Genomic DNA, 18,601 nt, shown 5'->3' on the forward strand with positions numbered 1-18,601 from the left:
TGCATGGCTTCAGGCTGTAAAACAGACAGTCCAAGACTGCCTGTGGTCCCAGGATTCACAGCTCCCATGCAAACAGCAAGTTACAATGGTGGAACACTGCCATGGGCATCCTCTCATTTGTCTTTCCCCAGGAAGGCGGCGGGTAAGAGGGTGACTTCCCAGTGTCTAGATGGGACAACGAGGCTCAGAGGTGCCAAGCCTTACCCTGGGAAATGAGAGTCCCCAGGATGAGAGTCCAGGAAGAGGGGGATGAGGCCCTGCCTACACAACTCGAAAGGCAGATAAAGAAGAACACTTAGGGGCTGGAATCATATCTGAACCAGGTTCAAATCTGACCTCCACCAGCCAGCTCAGGACTAATGTGAAAACAGTGATATCAAATACAATATTGCCATAGGAATTAAATGAGAAAGAAGAAAGTACATCTACCAGGTAACCAATGACAGAGGCTGTCATGGAGTGGGTCCATACAAGGCAGACTATTAGCTCAATGCCCTGCAAATAGATTCTGTCACCTCATTTTAAGGAGGAAAGAAACTGAGTCCAGGAGATAATCCCGACCCCCATATAACAAAAACTGGTTTGGTGGTTAAGCAGGAGATGAATTACACCTGAGATCTAGTCACATCTCATCTGGTCTCATTTCACTGACGAACCTGGGCCTGCACAGACCTAGGCACTCACCAAATCCAAGCAGGTAACCACTGGCCCTGAGATAGAAAGTGAAGCACAGCAGGGTGGCCCTGGAGAGGCCACTGCAGCTGACCTAGGAGGAAATGGCCAGCAGCTGTGGCCTCAGGGAGGAAGGGCGGGGAGGTCACAGGCAGTGGGCAGAGCCACATGGCCAAGGTGGTTGGTGGCTTTGGATGAACAGTGGTGACCTGGAATCCTGCAGGCTGGGCTTCCCTTTCCCACTTCCTTCCTGTGCTGACTGCCGCACTGAGTCACCTGCAGGAAGTTAGGGTGGTGAGGCAAAGAGCGGGGAGACCTGGCTCATGCATCTCTGTCCCCACCTCACCTCGTGACCCTAGGCTAGCCACTTCCCCTTGCTGGGGTTCAGTTTCCATGTCTGTCAAGCAAGCAGCCTGCCTAGCCCTCCAGGAAGTCAAACAACGGGACTGGTGGGAGGTGGACAGGGGTGGTGTCCTCTGAAGACAGGTTAGGACAAAATGTCACTTGACTGGTCACCATTAGGGACATTATAGGCCTCAGCAACCACTTAAACACTCCTAGATTCCCTTGAAACTGCTTAGATCTTCTGCCAATAGTGGTGGGACCAGAAAAGCTGTCGAGGGTACTGACATAATGACAGAGGCCATGTCTTCCAGTGTAGCGCCATACCCAGCCACCTCCTCTCATCTATATTGCTGAGTTTCTACTGAGTCCTGGGTAGGCAAGAGTCTGACAAGATACTCCAGGCTTCTTAGGACAGGTGTGGGCCTGGGGGAAGGCACAGGGCCAACAGGGCCTTCTCCAGCACCCAACAGTGATCCCACCCACCCCCAGGCCAGGAAACCACCCTGTCATTCACCCAGACCTAAAGGAAGCTGGCTTTCTTTTTTCTTTCTTTTTTTTGCCAATCCTTGGGCTTGAACTCTGAGCCTGGGCACTGTCCCTGAGCTTCTTTTGCTCAAGGCTAGCGCTCTACCACTAGAGCTTTTTCTGTGTATGTGGTACTGAAGAATCAAACCCAGGTCTTCATGCATGTAAGGCAAGCACTCTACCACTAAGCCACATTTGATAGAGATAAAGAATTCCATATATGTTTAGAAGGCATCTCCCTGGTGAGTTCATGTGCTGAAAGTTACTGAGAATCCTGCACTTTACACCTCTGGCATTTTATAGCCCAACCTTCGAGGACAACTATGCAATCCTGTGAAATCAGAGGAAATAGTTCTGGCCTGGAGTTGTCTGTGTGACTGATAGAGCTAGGTTAAGGCACTATGGGAGTGAACACACTAGACAGAATGGGCACATGGACTGCAATGGTAAGATTTCCTATAAGCCAAGGTCTGGTCGGCTTCCTATGACTTTAGCCTCTTCTGTCCTTCCTTCCTTCCTTCCTTCTTTCTTCTCTCCCTTCCTTCCTCACTCCCTCCCCCATCCCTCCGTTTCTTTCTGGGCTTGAACTCAGAGCCTCTTGCTCTTGCTTGGCTTTTTCACTCAAGACTGGTGAATCACATCTCACTTCTGGCTTTTTGCTGGTTAATTGGAGATGAGTCTCACAGAACTTTTCTGCCCAGGCTGGCTTTGAATTGTGATCTTCAGATCTCAGCCTTCTGAGTCGCTAAGATTGAAGGCATGAGCCACCAGCCTGGGCAGCTGACTTTAACTTTTCTGATGTGGCCTTGCCCCCTGCTCTCACTCAAGAGACAGATACTCTCCTGTATCTGTCTACAGCCGCTCCAGTTGGTGTAAGTGCATCTCCATCTTGCTGAATCATTTCCTGTTCCTATGTCATAAATATTTCTCTTTAACTGGTCCATCATATTCTCTCTTCACTCATCTCCAGCTCAGTTCTTCTGATTAATTCTCCTTCAAGACCAAGTTGGCATGTGACCTCTTCCAAGATGTCTCCCCAGATCTCTCCTTTTCCCTTTAGTGTTATCTCAGTACACAATTCTGATGTGTCACTTTCTTCTTACCTGAGAGCTGTTAAAGTGTTCATCTGCACAGCTCCCTGAGTTACAGGGCTGCATCCTGGGCTGGACCCAGGGCCTGGAAGGTGGTGGTTAGTCCATCAGTGTCTGCAGGAAGGAAGGGAAAGATGGTCCTCTAGCAACCGTGGGTTTCCACAGCCTGTCACTGAGACCCTGGGTGGCAGGACAGTGGAGAGAGACCTGGGGGTATTAGCTCTAGTCCCCTTGAGATCTCTGCCACTAAAGTCATACATCTGGCACCCCTGTCCCTGGCTAGGCTTCACTTTCCATTCTGAAAAAAGAAAGGGGGAGGGGGTTTTCTAAGTTCTTCCTGGAGCTGACCTTTGACAGTGTGTCTGATGAGTCCCCAAGCTGACTTGCAGAGTGGATCAGCCTGCTCCAGTGTGCTTGGTGGGGCCTGGCCTGCTCTGTCATACCTCCCAGAATTCACTCAAGGCCAGGCCTGTTCATGTGCTGGAGCCATAGGGAGGAACAACACTGGTGTCTGTCTTCTAGATCTTGTTACCTAGTGAAGAAACAGACATCCACAGCAACATGGTGCTACGGTGCCACAGGAGCCAGGAACAGCTTTGGTCAGAACTTCTGAGGGCAGAGGTAACAGTAAGCAAGCTCAGAATATGTGAGCCACTGGTGTGGCTAGATGTGTTTCAGGGTGCTGGAATGTATGTCAGTCATGCAGAAGTCTCTGTGTAGGGTGTGTGGGGGGAGGGGGAGAGAGAGGAGAAGGAGCAGAGCCACAGGGGCTGATGGGTAGGAGGGCTGGCACCAGCTATATCCCTTGGGAAAGAGCTGTCCAATTAAAGGCCTGGAAGGCTGGGCTCCCTGGATTATATAATAGTCATAATAGCCAGGGAAATGTCATCTGGGAAGGGTCAGAGGAAGGGGGTGCATTCAAACAGAGCTGCCATATTCCCAGAGGTAAACTGGGAGCAGATTTACAAATAGATAGTCAGAAAGAATATCCAAGCTAGGGCAGCTGGTCCCTGTCAGGAGGAGCAGACATCAGTCACAGAGTTGTAATAATGGAATTCAGTCCTGCACAAAGTCTCTCTCTCAGCATCTCCCTCTTACTGCCAGGCAGCTGAATGTCTGCCCATCCTGTTAGGATTGCCTCTAGGGAAGGAGATGAAGGAACAGGTCACCTCCACACCATGCTGGTCCAGAGGATGTATGCTGGGGAACTTGTGTCTAGTGCTCTGTTCCCTCATCTTCTATAGCACATAAACTACCCATGGTGTCAGGTGGGCAGAGGCCTGAGCCAGGTGAATACCTGTGGGCACTGTGGCTGCTGCCAGAAGACAGCAAATTTCAGATTTAAGTTCAGCCACAAGTTACCCCGAGACCCCTGAGAGACTTCTCCTGAGACCCATTGGTAAAAAACATACACAGGCTGGTTCTTATCTACTAGGAGATGTGAGGGACTTTACAGTAAGACACCTTAAGCCTCAGTTTCCTCGTCTGTAAAGTGGGAATCATAGTATACCTGCTTCAGATTCTTGCTGTGAAGATTAAATAGACACCAAGTGCTCAGCCCAGACTTGGTGTATTTATTGTAAATGCTCTGTAATTAGGAGCTGGGATTACTTCATAAAAGGTAAGCTTCTACAAGGAACTTGGCCTTTTCAATTCATATTCCACATACTGTTAGGGTTTTTACATTTCAGTTTATTACTATAAGAAGACTTGAGATCTACCCTCTTAACCAAATGTTAACAGTGCACTTTGCTGACTCTCTGTACAGAGCAGATCTCCAGGGTTCATTCCTCTGGCCTGACAGAAACTTTATATCCATTGATTAGTAGCCCTGTATATTGTTGTGAAGATTTGGAATTCTGTCCAGGGAGCAAGTGATCAGCAGGTGAATCGGGGGCACAGGGAAGTTCCTGTGTGGAAGTATGGCCTCTCCCACCATCCCTTCCCCCAGAGGGGACAGAACCAGCCATCTGTCAGCTTAAGGAGAAGCAGGTTGGAATAGGGCGCAAGGTGAATGGGCTGAGCCCTGCCAAGCCAGCTTCCCTACTAGGCTAAGAACTAGGGGCAGCTTCATGCCCTGGTCCTAACCGTTGGCTTAGCATTTGTGACGCCTTACCAGGGTAGGCGAAGATCGCAGGCACCCTTTGGTCACCTTGCCATATGTTCAAGTCAGACCCAACTGGGGAGAGGGGTGTTTCAGCAACTAAGCATCATCCCTATGCTGGCCCACAGAGTAATGGCTGTGCCACATCCATGGTGGTCTAGGCCTGCGTGACCATCCAAGCGACAGTGAATGCTCTGGATGTGACAGCTGGTGTAAGTCAGAAGGGGCTCAGAAGTCCTGGCCTGTCTCCTCTGCAGACAGGATCCAGATTTGGTTGCTAAATGAAGACAGAATATGGTCCGTGGGGTAGAGCCACGGGGCCAGACTCTCAGCAGACAGAGACAGAGCTAGGTTCTGGTTAGCACAGCAGGACCCATCACAAGTCAGATACCCAAATAGATGCCCAGCCCTGCAAGGGCACAAGAAGGCTATGGCAGGTCAGCAGAGGCCAGCCCAGGGAACCTATAGGGTATGTGGCTGATGGTGAGAAAATTTACTCTGGCCTTAAATGGAGCTTAATTCCCCACATCTTCCCAGGCCCAGCAGAATGAACTCAGCAGAGGGTGGGGCTGCACCTTTGCTTCTAGCTGAGCCAGGAGGAACTGAAGAGGAGAGGAACACAAGCCTGCACAAGACTAGTGGACCCTCGTCTGGGTATAGAGCTTTTTGCTGGTCAACTCCCTCTATTCCAAGGGAGGTCTTCCAGGCCCTCCCTAAGTGCATGTGGGTGGTCCCTGAGAGGGTGGAGGGGGTGGCACTTTTCAATTTCGGGCAGAGACAAAGAGCCTCTGCATGCAGTTGGGGTGATAGAAACCATCCTTTCCTTGTTCAAAAGTAGCCTTGATGCTGTTAATTTGCATAAGACTTGGGAATCTGATAAATTCGTCCAAAGCCAGGTTCAGCTTCTCTGCTCTATGACCTTTGCCTTTAAGAGGTTCAGCTCCATCACATACAAGATAGGGTCTCAGAAGGCCTGTATCATAGCAATGCTAGGACATACCAGAACTGGTGTCAAAAGGAGTTGGGGTAGTTGGGCATCAGCTACTCAGGAGGCTGAGATCTGAGGATCACAGTTCAAAGCCGGCCCAAGCAAGAAAGTCTATGAGACTCTTATCTCCAATAAACTACTAAAAAGCCAGGAATGAAGCCATAGCTCGAGGTGATAGACCACTAGCCTTGAGCACAGAAGCTCAGGGATAGTGCCCAGGCCCTGAGTTCAAGCCCTAGAACTGGCACCAAAAAAAAAAAAAAAGGAGTTGGGGGGCTGGGAAGGTGGTTCAGTGGTAGAGTGTTTGCCTTGCATGCCTGAGGCCCTGGGTTCGATTCCCCAGCACCACATAAGCAAAAAGAAAAAAGCCAGAAGTGGCGCTATGGCTCAAATGGTAGAGCGCTAGCCTTGAGCTGAAGAGCTGAGGGACAGCGCCCAGGCCCAGAGTTCAGGCCCCACGACTGGACCCCCCCAAAAAAAGGAGTTGGGAGTTGGGGAGGTTAACAAAGGAGGTAAGAGGTGGAGAACTTCTGTCCAGCCTCAGCCTCCAATGGAGGGCCTAACACTACAAATATCCAGTCTTGATGTCTAGATTCTAGAGACCTATGCAGTGGTCTTGTCTGGAGGTCGTGAGTCCTAACCCCTGTACCTAGAAATTCCCCTACTACCCTTTGCTTGCTGTTTCTTTGTCTTGCTTGCCAAACTCTAATCCCATGAAGTTTGTTTCTCTCCCAGGAAATCTCTAGATTCATAGGAGCTGGCTTTGGATGTAAGTGTCAGGCTGGCTGACACCTCTAGCCACTATTCTTTTATATTATGAGATTACATTGCAACAATTGGCTAGATAGCTGCTGTGGTCTGAGCAGACACCAAGCTGGACCTGCTGGGCCTTGGTAGCTCAAGAAAGTGGTACCAAAGTGTGGGGGGGGGGAAGGAAGCAGTAATCAAGGTCACTGTGACCAGAAGGCAGGGTATGCTTGGCCCTGTGAGGATGGGGTATCTGAGGAAGATGAAGGATGGGTGGGGGATGGGCGGGAGGCAGCTGGGTCCTGCTTAGGTTGGATTTGCCTGCTGCTGGGGGCTTGTGGTTCTAGGCAAAAGGCAATGAGAGGACAGGGATGAAGAGCAGCCAGCCCTGGGAAGAGGAAAGGACAAAGTGGCTTCTGAAGGCCTCCGGGAGTTTCCCCACACTGTGGTTACAATCTCCTCAAGTAGGCCCAGGCTGGCAAAAGAGGGCAAGGCTGAGCTGGGAGAGGAGGTCCTGTGGGTCCCATGGCCAGCTGCCTAATGCACGGCCCCCATCAGGCTCCCAGCAAAAGGCTGGCCAGCTCAGCCTCTCTGGAGCAAAGCATCCACAGCATCCAGGTCCCCGAAGCCCAGGAGTGCAGCAGATGCAGCTGCCTGCCAGGAACAGGCTGTGGGGATTGCTGAGGGTAAACAACGAGGAGAGTTGCCTTGCAAGCCATCCTCCCTGGAAATCTCCCCCACAGCCACATCACCACACGGTGGAACCATATTAATTCAGAGCAGCAGCCTTCTGAATTGCTCTTTGGAAGATTCTCTCTCTCTCTCTCTCTCTCTCTCTCTCTCTCTCTCTCTCTCTCTCTCTCTCTCTCTCTCTCTCTCTCTCTCTCTCTCTCTCTCTCTCTCTCTCTCACACACACACACACACACACACACACACAAGACACACCACTATCTAGTCTCTCAAACAGCCCAGAACAGAATGGCACACCCTGCCCTGCTTGATCCCAGTATGGCCACTAACCCACCAGATACAGGCTTGGATTCAAGTTCAGCCACTGAGGCCTATCAGCCATCTCAGAAAATGCCAGTCCTGGGGACCTCAGGATTGGCCAGCCTGGCAGAAAGCTGAACTATCAGTCAACCTCATGTTGCTAGGGACTTAACAACCACTGGCCATTGAACTTCAGCCAGATTTGCCCCTATGTCTCTCTTCTTTTATCCACGTCCACTCCTACTTCTTAGGAGCAAAATAAAGAACTTTCTTCAAGGGATTTCTGGACTGTGCTGCTCAGCTAACATTTTTCATGTTACATTCCACACGTCAGTCTTTGAGGCAGGTGTTTCTGCCCCATTTTATACAAAAGTGAAGATACTTCCAGAGAAGTTAAAACTGACTTAGTGTCACACAGCTGATGTGTGGTAGAGCCAAGATTAGAGTTTGGGTCTTTACAGTTATGTTCTAGTGTCCCTTGTCTTCCTATACACCCTCATCTCTGTTGCCATATAAGCTTGTCACACAGATTAGATGGGAAGATACATACAAGGAACATTAGTATGCTACTTTGCAGGCAAGCAAGTACCACTGGTCTCCCAGGGATGAAGGAAAGAGATCGTGGAAGTGGGAGAAGAGAGATTGTCTCATTTTACTGATATGCATAGGTAAGTGGAATCCAGGCATAGCTAGATCCAGGAACTGATGGGATATTACTGGGTCTTCAAATTCCTATTTTCCCTACACTTCTTACCTCTACTCCTCTTTTTCTTCCTTTTTTTTAAATTTAATTTTATTTTATTTGTGAACATACTGTACAGAGGGGTTACAATTACATGGGCAGGATAATGCGTACATTTCTTACCAAGCATTGCACCCTCCTCCTTTGGTTTACCCTTCACATCCCTTCCCAGCCTCCCCCCTCCCCCCCAATCCCAATCCTTCTCCTCCCCCCCCCCCCCGCACCAACGTTGTAAAGCTCGTTTTGGACATGACAACTTGTACTTCTCATTGTTGCAACAGGTCCACCTGTATCCTTAAACAACTGGTTTTTCCCCATCTCCTCCACAAGTTATACTGACATCAAATATAGTGAAAGCAGGGGTTATACTGTGGGGGAGGGACATACAAAGCAACAAAGAGATAATCTTATAAATGCGTTAGAAACACATGCATGAAAGAAAAAGCATTAAAATACATATCTAAGGGTTCATTTTCCTGACCTCACATTATCTGACCTTTTCCGCTTGACTCATACATATACTAGATATTACAAATAAGGGAAACCATGGGACCTATGTTTCTTTGGGCCTGGCTTACTTCACTTAATATAATTTTTTTCCAAGTTTTTCCATTTCCTAACAAATGGGGCAATGTCATTCTTTCTGATGGAGGCATAGAATTCCATTGTGTATATATACCACATTTTCTTGATCCATTCATCTGCTGATACTCCTCTTTTTCTTGACCTCAGTCTCATATTCTGTCTTTGGACTTCATCCTCTTACAGAGCATGACACAATGACTACAAGGGTGGAGATGGGCTGTGGGTCCCTGCTAACTACTGACCCTCACCTTATTGGCCTGAGACTCCAGATAGAAAAGCTGCCTATCTTCCCTTCTGTTCGTGTGAAGAATCCCATAGAAGCAATGTGATTGGCCTAGCCTGGGTCACACGGCCTGGACCAATGGGCTATCATGAGTAGTCTGCTTCTGGCTAAGGCAGGAGGATAGGGTTCTGTGCAAGGAGACCACCACTTGAGTTGAGGAGCTCTTGCCAGAAAAAGGAGAGAGAGGATGCTGTGCCACCCATTAGCTTTCACTTAGACAGAAGAGTTATGATAGAGAAATATGTTTACCCTGCTGGCCAGTGGTGGCTCACGCCTATAATTCTAGCTATTCAGGAGGCTGAGATCTGTGGTTCAAAGCTAACCCAGACAGAAAATTCCATGAGACTCTTGTCTCCAATTATGCACCCAAAAAAGCCAGAAATGGAGCTATGGCTCAAGTGGTATAGCAGTAGCCTTGAGCAAGAAAGCACAGGAACAGTACCAGGCCCTAAGTTCAAGCACAGAACACACACACACACACACACACACACACACACACACACACACACACACACCATATATGTGTGTATGTATGTATAATATATATGTAATATATATAACATATATGCATGTATATATATATATATATATAGTGTGAGACCCTATATGGGCTCATCCTTTCAATCTTACAGATTAGAAAACACACACACATATAGTATAAATAGCATACATATAATATATATAGTATATAGTGTGTATATATGTACTCTATATACTATATGTGTGTGCATGCGGGGGTTGTGTGGTGTGACTTTGTTATGTCCTTATAATAAGTTCCCCAGACACCTGTGTCTAGAGTCCCTGCCCCCCTGTCCTCCTTTCCAGCTCAGAGGGACACCCACCCCCAGCATTTCTAGCCTTACCCTAAGCCCTTCAGGAAGCACTGAGCAAAGCCTGGGATGGGACTGTCTCCAAGCCCCAAGAACAACGTTACTTCAGCTTCCAGTCATTATCACACTCACCAGCAGAATCCCAGGCTTTGCTGGGTGGTTTCACCCACCATGCCTGCACATGTTGGCCTCTTCTAGACTAGTCCTGAGGGTAAGTTTGAGCCCATCCACACCAGGCACAGGAAGTTGAGGGGACAATGACATCCTCTCCCTGGCTTTCCAGGGTCTGCAGGCTCTGAAACACACAACGCCTCAGGAGTGACATTGCTGCAGAATTAGGTCTCTGCTTCTGGAGTTTGACACTGAGAACAAACGCCTACTTTGGCTAGGAACCCCTGGCAGCTTTGAGGGATACAGTGTTGAGTACCACATACCTGCTCTCCTAATCATGGAACTGACCACAGCCACGACATTACACACTGAAAAAGAAGCTATGAATGTCAAAGGAAACACAATGCTGGGAAGGGTACAACAAGGGATCTAGGAGGGCTGCTGTAAGGTGACATGCTAGGGGAAGTAGAAGACTTGGTTCTGAAGGAAGAGTCCACAGGCTAAGGAAGGGATGCAGAGGCAGGTCGTTCTAGGGGAAGGACATAGCACATGCAAAGACAAAGATCTGAAAAAGACATTATATATCAGGTGAATGAGAGACAGATGAAGCAGGAGGGGTGGCATGGCCACTGAAGCAGGAAGTAGAAGACCTTATAAAAGAACTTGCTTTGTCTCAGTAACAAGGAAGCTGTTTAGAGTCTATCAGCAGGACAGGCCTGGGGCCCACAAGGGCATGGAGTAAATCCTGGAGGAGAGGACATTTTGGGGCCAAGGACCCCTAGGGGAAGATGAGATCTATAAATGAAAAGCCATCAGAAATTCCCAGAGGGGGCTTCTAGCTATTTGAGCCAACATCTGTGAGCTTGAAAATGGGGTGCAGAGGGTGGGGCCGAGGGAAAGGCATCTTGTATAGTACCAGTGAGTGTACCTGCCCCTCACCACTTCCTGCCTGCTGCGTGCATGGTGCATTGGTGCAGACTATGTGACCCACAGGGTTTCCCCAGAATATTGGATGGGGCAAAGGTGCTCCCATAGCTGACCCAAATTGGAGGGTTCTGTCCTTATGGTCTGTGGCCAGGTCAGCCTGGGGTGAGAATAGACATAGAGAAAATAACCATTATGAGGCCTTGAGGGATCAGATCACCTGTAAACTTCATGATCTGCAACAAACCATGGAGAAGCCTGGTGTCCAGGCCAGGGTGCAGACACTGGACGTGGAGTGTCTCATCATTTCAGCTTCCATTCTTTCCCCTTTGCTCTTGGGTTCCTTTGAAATTCCATGTTCCGGGAATACCCAGAACCATCTGGACAGAAAGTCCCCAGAATAACCAGCAAGTGGTGAGGGGCGTCAAGAGGGGGACGAAAGTAATGGCTCCTTAATGTCTCCTTCTACATAGTCTTTGATTTGTTTCATAAGCACCTAGCAAATATTAAGCTCTGACCTGCTTGCTGGGGCCTGATGTCTTGATGGTGGGCTAGCCTTGCATCTATGCGGCATTTAATGCTACTGACCACCTGTTCTGTCTTCATCCTGGGCTCCTCTGGGAAATGTCAGCTCTACCTAGCTGGGTTTGGAGACAAAGAGTGGCCAGGCTGTTGGAGGGTCCAGGCATGAAATCTGGTCACTGTACTTGTGTTTCCTAGTATGTAGAAGGAAAGTAGCTCAACCATGCCTGCAGGCTGTGCCCTGAGCCTGGCATGCAGACTGGTACTTTGCATGCTGTGGTTTTTGCTTCTCATTCTCCATCTTCTCACCAGGAAGAAGCATTTTGATTGTCTTGTTTTTGCAAACTAAGCTTTGTATCCCCTCTCTCCTCTAGCGCAATGCTGTATATAGTCTAGACTTAGAAACAAACCTGATTTATTCACATATACACTGTCCCCAAAAGCACCTACCCAGCCAGGCACTGGTGGCTCACACTTGTAATCCTAGCTACTCAGGAGGCTGAGATCTGAGGATTGAAATTCAAAGCCAGCCTGTCCAGGAAAATCCTGAGACTCTAATCCCCAAAAGCCAGAATTGGAGCTGTGGCTTTAGTGGTAAAGCACTAGCCTTGAATGACACAACTCAGGGACAGCACCCAGGCCCTGAGTTCGAGTACCAGTTCTGGCACAAGATCAAGTGCCTGGAGGGATAGGATAGAACCAGCTCACCGTTCTGGTTTGCTTCACACAACAAAGTTTGATGGGGAGACCAGTAAGTCTATAATCTGTCAGTTCACTGGCTGCTGGTGAGTAAAGCCTAGCTTCCCTCCTGTGAAGGTAGGATTTGGGGAGGCTTTCATAATGCCTGACCTCCTCCAAGGGTTCTGGGAGAGGTAAAGGGTTCTGGGAAGTGGGTGCTTCAATGAGTGGAGGAAATAATGGTCTCAGAAAGTGCTTCCCCCAGGCTGCTGAGTGTCCTTTCTGCTAGGGAACCTTGACTACTGCCCCCTGGCACCTGAGATCACCCATCTGGTCTTTGGGAGATCCCAGCTGTTGCGTTCCAACTGTTCTGTGGTTAAAGCACTGAGCCTGCCATTCTGGGAAGTCCCTTTCTCAGGCCTGAAGTGAGGAGGGGCAGGGAGGTGAGCCAAGTCTGATCAGGTGGGGAGAAGACAACATCCAAAAGCAGGCAAGAGAAAGCTAGCTTGGGAGAAACTGGATGGGTGTTGATTCGTATTTTTTCAAATAATTATGTGCACAAAACTAAAAATGTGGTCTGGCCTTTCATAGTGTGTGTGTGTGTGTGTGTGTGTGTGTGTGTGTGTGTGTGTGTGTGTGTGTGTGTGTGTGTGTGTGTGTGTGTGTGTGTGTGTGTGTGTGAGATCTCAGTACATTTCCTTCTAATTTTTTCAAGCCATACGTAACGTCAGGGACATTTAATCCATATGGTTCTGATTCCTTAACACTTAAGCCATCCAAATGTTGTTTTGTAGGATATATTTGCAAATCTCTTTACATAAGATTTTAACTCATTCTGTCACAAAGGGTCGGAGGCAGGATCCTGGAAAGGGTGGGGGAGGGGCAGGGGAGGCAGGTGCTCCTTTTCCTCACTTTCCACTGAATGGCCAGATGGGTACTCAGGGCCCCAACTGCTCAGGCCCCACTGGGGCTAGAGGGAGCCAGGTGGGAGGAGGAAGATGGACAGATGGGGCTCTTCTGCAGACCCACCATTTCCCGGCAGTGTGGCCACCCTTAGCTCCTTTACTTGCCTAGCAACAGGGATGAATTAAACAGGAAGCCCTTAGCCTTGAGCCCAGGGCTTGACCCAGCCTGTGTAGCTTCACCATGCTGTGGGGCAGAACTAAGACAGGTAGAGGCCTGGGGCCACAGACTCATTCCTGAGGAGTCCTGAGATGGCCGTGTCCATGTAGAGGAAAAGCTGGGTCCGGAGCAGCAGAAGGAAGCATTCCATGGGCACTGGCTGCTAAAGTGAGCACCAAGACACAGTCAGGTGATGCATGGCAGAGCTAAGGTGGGGATGTGGGAGACCAATGGGTACCCCTTGTATATCCTACACTTGGGACCTGCTCCATGTGTATGAGTATGGGGGAAGGCTCTAAATAATCCCAAAGACTATGAAGGAAACAGACAAGGAGGTGAGAAGAATGTAAGTTAAGTCACCCATTGCTGAAAGAAAGCTCACACCCTCAGCCCTCTCACCCTACCTGCAGATAGGAATCCCCTCCTTACCCTGAAATGTGGCTCATCCCATTATATCCAACTCCCTAGCCCCCTCCCACCAGTGTCTCCACTTTCTCTTCCCCCTCCCCTGGAGCCAATCAGAAACAGTCAACCTGCTTGTATGCTTCTTCATTAAGGATGTACCTTGAAGGCTTTTCCAGACTTGTCTGATGGTAAAAATCTAATCTACAAGCTCCTCCTCTGAGAAGATTTCCTGTGAATATATTGGCTTCCTTGTCTGGGCTTGTCTGGGATCAAGGCTTCAAGACCTGGATTGGGATCTAGGGGGAGTAGGGATGGACAGAAGCCACCACTGTCTAGAAGATCCCTTGTTCTGCTTGAGGCAGATCCTCATGGTCCCTAACCTTTTAAGAAGGTCAGATGGGAATCAAAGATGGTGTTCATAGGATTCTGGTCATTGGGTATGAAATGACAGATAAGGAGGAAGACAGGATGTCTGGATAGGGTGCAGCTTCTGGGGGCTTCCCCAGGCAGGGGCGGCGGGGAGAAGGGGGGGTCTGTTGGCTAGCTCTGATCTGAACACCATCCATGTTTGTATCCATAGAACTGGATTCATTTCTCTGGCAGTTCCAGAAGGAGTGAATCCCAGACAGAGCAGCCTCTCTGGAACGGAAGAGCAGATGCTCAATCTAAAATTAGGCTGCTGACTACAACTTCGGGAGGCTTCGGGAGTGAATCTGCTTCTTCCAGCTGTCAGTGTGTGGTGAAGTGTACTTAGTCCCTGCTCCTTGTCGAGGCCAAGAAGCAAGGATGGCATCCACCGTCCTACAATCTCCCTGTGCTGCTCTCTCTCTCTCTTTTGCTCTTGACCTGTGAATTCCTCACAAAGACCCTAGAGAGAAGCATGGGAGGCTCTGGGTAGGGAGCCCACAGCTCCAGCTCAGGATCTGCCTCTCTGATGTTGGTATTGAGTGCCCCTCCCCAGGAGCTTAAATGAGCTGTCCAATGTCATCCTATGAGAGGGGAGCCAGACAGGCCTGGAGCCCAACTCCAAACACAGGAGTGATGCAAGTAACAGCTCGGGCTCATGTTTGAAGCTGAGGAATGGTACTCAGGGAAAACTGCTCTCCACTTCTTATTTGCATCTTCTGCTTGGACTCTATTGGGCTCTCACTGAGTGCTCAGGCTAAGCCCTGGTCTCCAAGCTTCCACTCAGTCCTTTCTCACAGATACCCCGCTGGGTGCCCCGGTGGCTTGCTGGGGTCCTCGTCCATCCAGTCAGAGTCCAGGATGGTTTGAGGGACAGGTTGCAGGATATCTGTGGGAAGGTCTGGGGAAGACATCCTGAGAAGGCTTGTTTTCAGACTTGTAAACTTGTGGCTGATGTTGGTAGGCATTTGGAACCTCTGTTCTTAGGAACCAGTAGAATTCATGGTAGGATTACTTTAGATACCTCATCTAGAAAAAATTCTAAAATTGATGTTCTCACAGTGGCACAAGGCAGGGTAGTCTGTCTGACATTCAGCTACCTCAGGGCCTTGGCACCAGCCGTTCCCTTTGCTCATAAAGGCTCTCCCAATCCCATAGGACTTGGAGTCTTTGCTCTGATGCCTCCTGCATCAGATTGCCTCACACCCATGTCCTCCTCATCCCCTCAGTCTCTCCTATCTCCTTTCCATGGTACAAAACTCTTGCTGCTAAGTTATATAACACACATGTTTATTCTGATTCTGGCTTGTTGTCTGTTTCTTGCCTCTGGAACATAAGCTCTATAGAGGCTGGACTTCTGTCCATTTTGCTTACTGATGTGCTCTAAATCCTTAGAACAGAGCCTGGCCCGGAGCACCTGAGTACATGTTACTGAATGAATGAATTCAGAGGAGAGAGAGTCACCTGGGTTCAGGGAAGCCTTTGCTAAACCTTAGTTATGATCCCTCCAGAGGAATTCCATGCCCTAAAGATGCCATGCCTGCCAAGATTTCTCTGGTAACTACAGCAGAGAGTCCCTGTGCTGCCTCTTCCTGAGCCTCAGGGATGGGTGTGATGGTGGCCAATCTATAAAGAACTCCCTCAATAATGAAGTATATAAGTGCTCAGTCAGCATCGCTGAGCACCTGCTGGGTACTCGGTTCCATATTCAGTGCTATGGCCCACAGGGGCACTCACAATTATGTGCTTATCTACAAAGAGACACTTCCAGGTGACTGAGTGAAACCCACCCAATCTCAAAGAGCTCTGCTTTCCTCAGTCTTCTGGTTCATGTGTTTATCTCACCAGAATGCCTCTGAGACATACCTGGGCCATCCTTAACTGGCCTAGGGCTCATCACGATCACATCTAAAATGAACCTTCACCCCTCACCCCCTCTTCCTAACACCAATCCCTTGTGATCTCTTACCTCACACCACATCCATGTGGCTGCTTCCCCCTTCCAAGGCCAGGTTGCAGGATATCAGCCAGAAAGCGTGGGGAAGGCAGCCTGAGGGGACGTGTTTTCGGGCTGAAAGCTCACAGATGACTAGTGTAGAAGCCTTAGGCCCCTGAGTGCTCTCCTAGGTAGCATGACATAGGCTGGCACATTCTGTTTGGCCATGGGTGCAGCATGAAGAGAATGTCTCTGGGTGGCCTTTTCATTGAACACCTACTATATGCCAAGCAGAGCCCCTTAAAACTCACTCATCAGACATAGATCCTTTGCTGGTATGTGCAGAGAAGTTAGCAGAACATGGAATAGGAAGCTTTAACTTCTGCTGAGGCAGGGTGAGGGAAAGAGATAGTAAAGAAAAAGCCAGAAAAACAGAATGTTTGAAGGACACCTGTTGGGTGAGTTTACTAAACAGTTAATGACAGTTGATGGGGGGAGGGGCTGCAAAGGAGCAAGGGAGAATAGGAGTAAAAGGAGAGGCATTCCAGAGAGAGGACAGCACAAGTGAAGATGTGAGGTAAAGAGTCACATTGTGTTTGGGGACTCATGAGTGTTCCTGACCAGGCCAAGCCCTTCACTGGGGAGTAAAGACTCATCTGGGGAGATCTGAGGCTGAAGAAGGATGGAGGATTAAAGTTTTTCAAGGCTGCTGTGGGTGTGGGGCCTGAGCAGGGGTGGAGCCAGACACCTCTACATCCCTTCATTGTTATTCAATAGGGGTTCCTGGAAGTAGCCAGTCCCAATCCTTCCCATACTTCTCTCTTCCTCCCAGTCTTCGGCATCATTCACAGCTTTTAGTCATTGTTGTCATAGTTATTTTCCATAGTGTGCAAGGCCTTTCTGGAACCTATTAATGTCTGAGCACAGGATTTGTCTTGCTTTGGGACTTATTCTTGCCTAGCCCTTGTCCATACAGGTCTGGCCACTTAGACTATCTCAATCACTGATGGATGAAGGTCACCTAAGTGGTGGTGGAGAGTATAGATTTAAAACCATTCCAGAATTTCAATGACCTCTCTTGCTGCTCCTAGAATTCTTTCCACTTATACTTGTTACCTCAGGTGAATGTTTATGAGGTCTGATTGAAATCTCATTCTGCTCACTTTGTAAACTTAGCCTTATTCATTAGAAGGTTCCTCTGCCAAAGAATTTGAGGTGTGGGAGGGATTTCCTTTATTGAGCATCTATTAAGTGCCTGCCTTTCCTTTAAATTTCTGAGTTCTCATTTAATCCTCATCATTTTTCCCTGAGATGTGTTAGCATTCCTCCTCTCATAGCTAAGGAAAGTGGGTGCAGGGAACCACGCAGTAATAAGTGTTGGAGCAGGACCCACATCCGGGGCCGGTATGGACCTAAGCCACAGAGGCTGATACTGTGCTGTACATGAGCACAATACCACGTGCAGAGCAAGCATTTGTTGTTATTAATGATATTGCAATTCTCTTGGCTTGGGCAAACCTGTTCTTACAGCTGCCAGGGAAATGTGGCTTTGACTAATCTCCTGATTTCCTGGAACCAAAAGCCCCGCCTTCCCCACCTGGGGCCTTCTGCGCTCAAAGGAAGTCCCCAGAAACTTCCATGAGAAGCCAGGGTAAGACATTCCAAGACTCTAGTTATTCCCAGTGTCTTTCTGAAGAGATCCTTTCGTTATGTAGGGAAAGCTGGTGAATGAGCTTGAGTCTGACTGGCCTCTTGTGATTGCTATTTACTGGACAGGATGCTCAGAGGGGTACTCTGTTATATCTGTGATGTTCCTGGAGCTGAGATGTGGTTGGACACAGCCAGGTGGTGTCTTAAACAAGCAACAAGTCCAAAGGATTAGGAGCCAGGGCAGTCTGTGCCAAGTGTTGGCCACTCACAGAGAAGGAAGCAGTCAGGGCCACCTGGGAGACCTGAGATGCCTTCACTAGGGCCTGGAAACTGAGTGAGGAGCCAGCAGTGCCACTGTGGGTGTGGGGAACAGTACAGGGAGTCGCATTTGCAAAGTGAACCTGGCTCAGAAACTGAGCCATACTCTAGGGCTAGATCTCAGTCTGGATGAGAAAGATGCAGAAAGCCACGCCTACATGAGCAGTCTGAGGCTCTTATTAAAGGCACTAGCAGGCCTGCTCTTGATTTGGCCTGTTTATCTGAACAGCCCCTCCCCTGCCTTGATCTCAACAAGAAGTTTCATCCCCAAGGCAACACAGAGTGGAGTCTGAACCCTAGAGCTCAAGGACCAGGCTACCACCCACAGCAGCGGGCTAAGGCCTGAGTCAGGAAGCTGGAAATGCAGGGGACTGAGTCTAGCAGAATCCTGGATGGTGCTGTCCATAGACAGTTAGGTCTCTACATAAGAGAGGAGATACAGTATTGAATACATATGCACGTGCTGGCCTGTATGCAGCACATAAGCATAAATGTATGCATGCATGTGCACATGCACGTGTGCGTGCGCACACACACACACACACACACACACACACACACACACGTACAGGTAAAATAGCACAGAGCATTTGAATCCAAGAAATGGTAGGCACAGACAGTGAGAAG

General features: G+C 48.9%; 1 protein-coding gene across 12 annotated transcripts in view; it reads left to right on the forward strand.

Annotated features, from left to right (window-relative positions):
* LOC138803464 (transcription factor HIVEP3-like) overlaps positions 1-18,601 on the forward strand; it is a 405,830-nt gene that overhangs the window by 279,602 nt on the left and 107,627 nt on the right. The window contains exon 1 of one of the 12 annotated variants that reach the window (XM_069987532.1): positions 16,545-16,583. The exons of the other annotated variants lie outside the window; for them this stretch is intronic. The gene's annotated coding sequence lies outside the window, so the exon portion shown is untranslated. Of the gene's footprint in view, positions 1-16,544; positions 16,584-18,601 lie in introns of those variants that run through there. 12 annotated transcript variants of the gene reach the window in all.

This window comes from Dipodomys merriami, unplaced genomic scaffold (assembly GCF_024711535.1).
Source record: "Dipodomys merriami isolate MVZ:Mamm:240054 unplaced genomic scaffold, mDipMer1.0.p SCAF_34, whole genome shotgun sequence".
Taxonomy (NCBI): Eukaryota; Metazoa; Chordata; class Mammalia; order Rodentia; family Heteromyidae; genus Dipodomys; species Dipodomys merriami.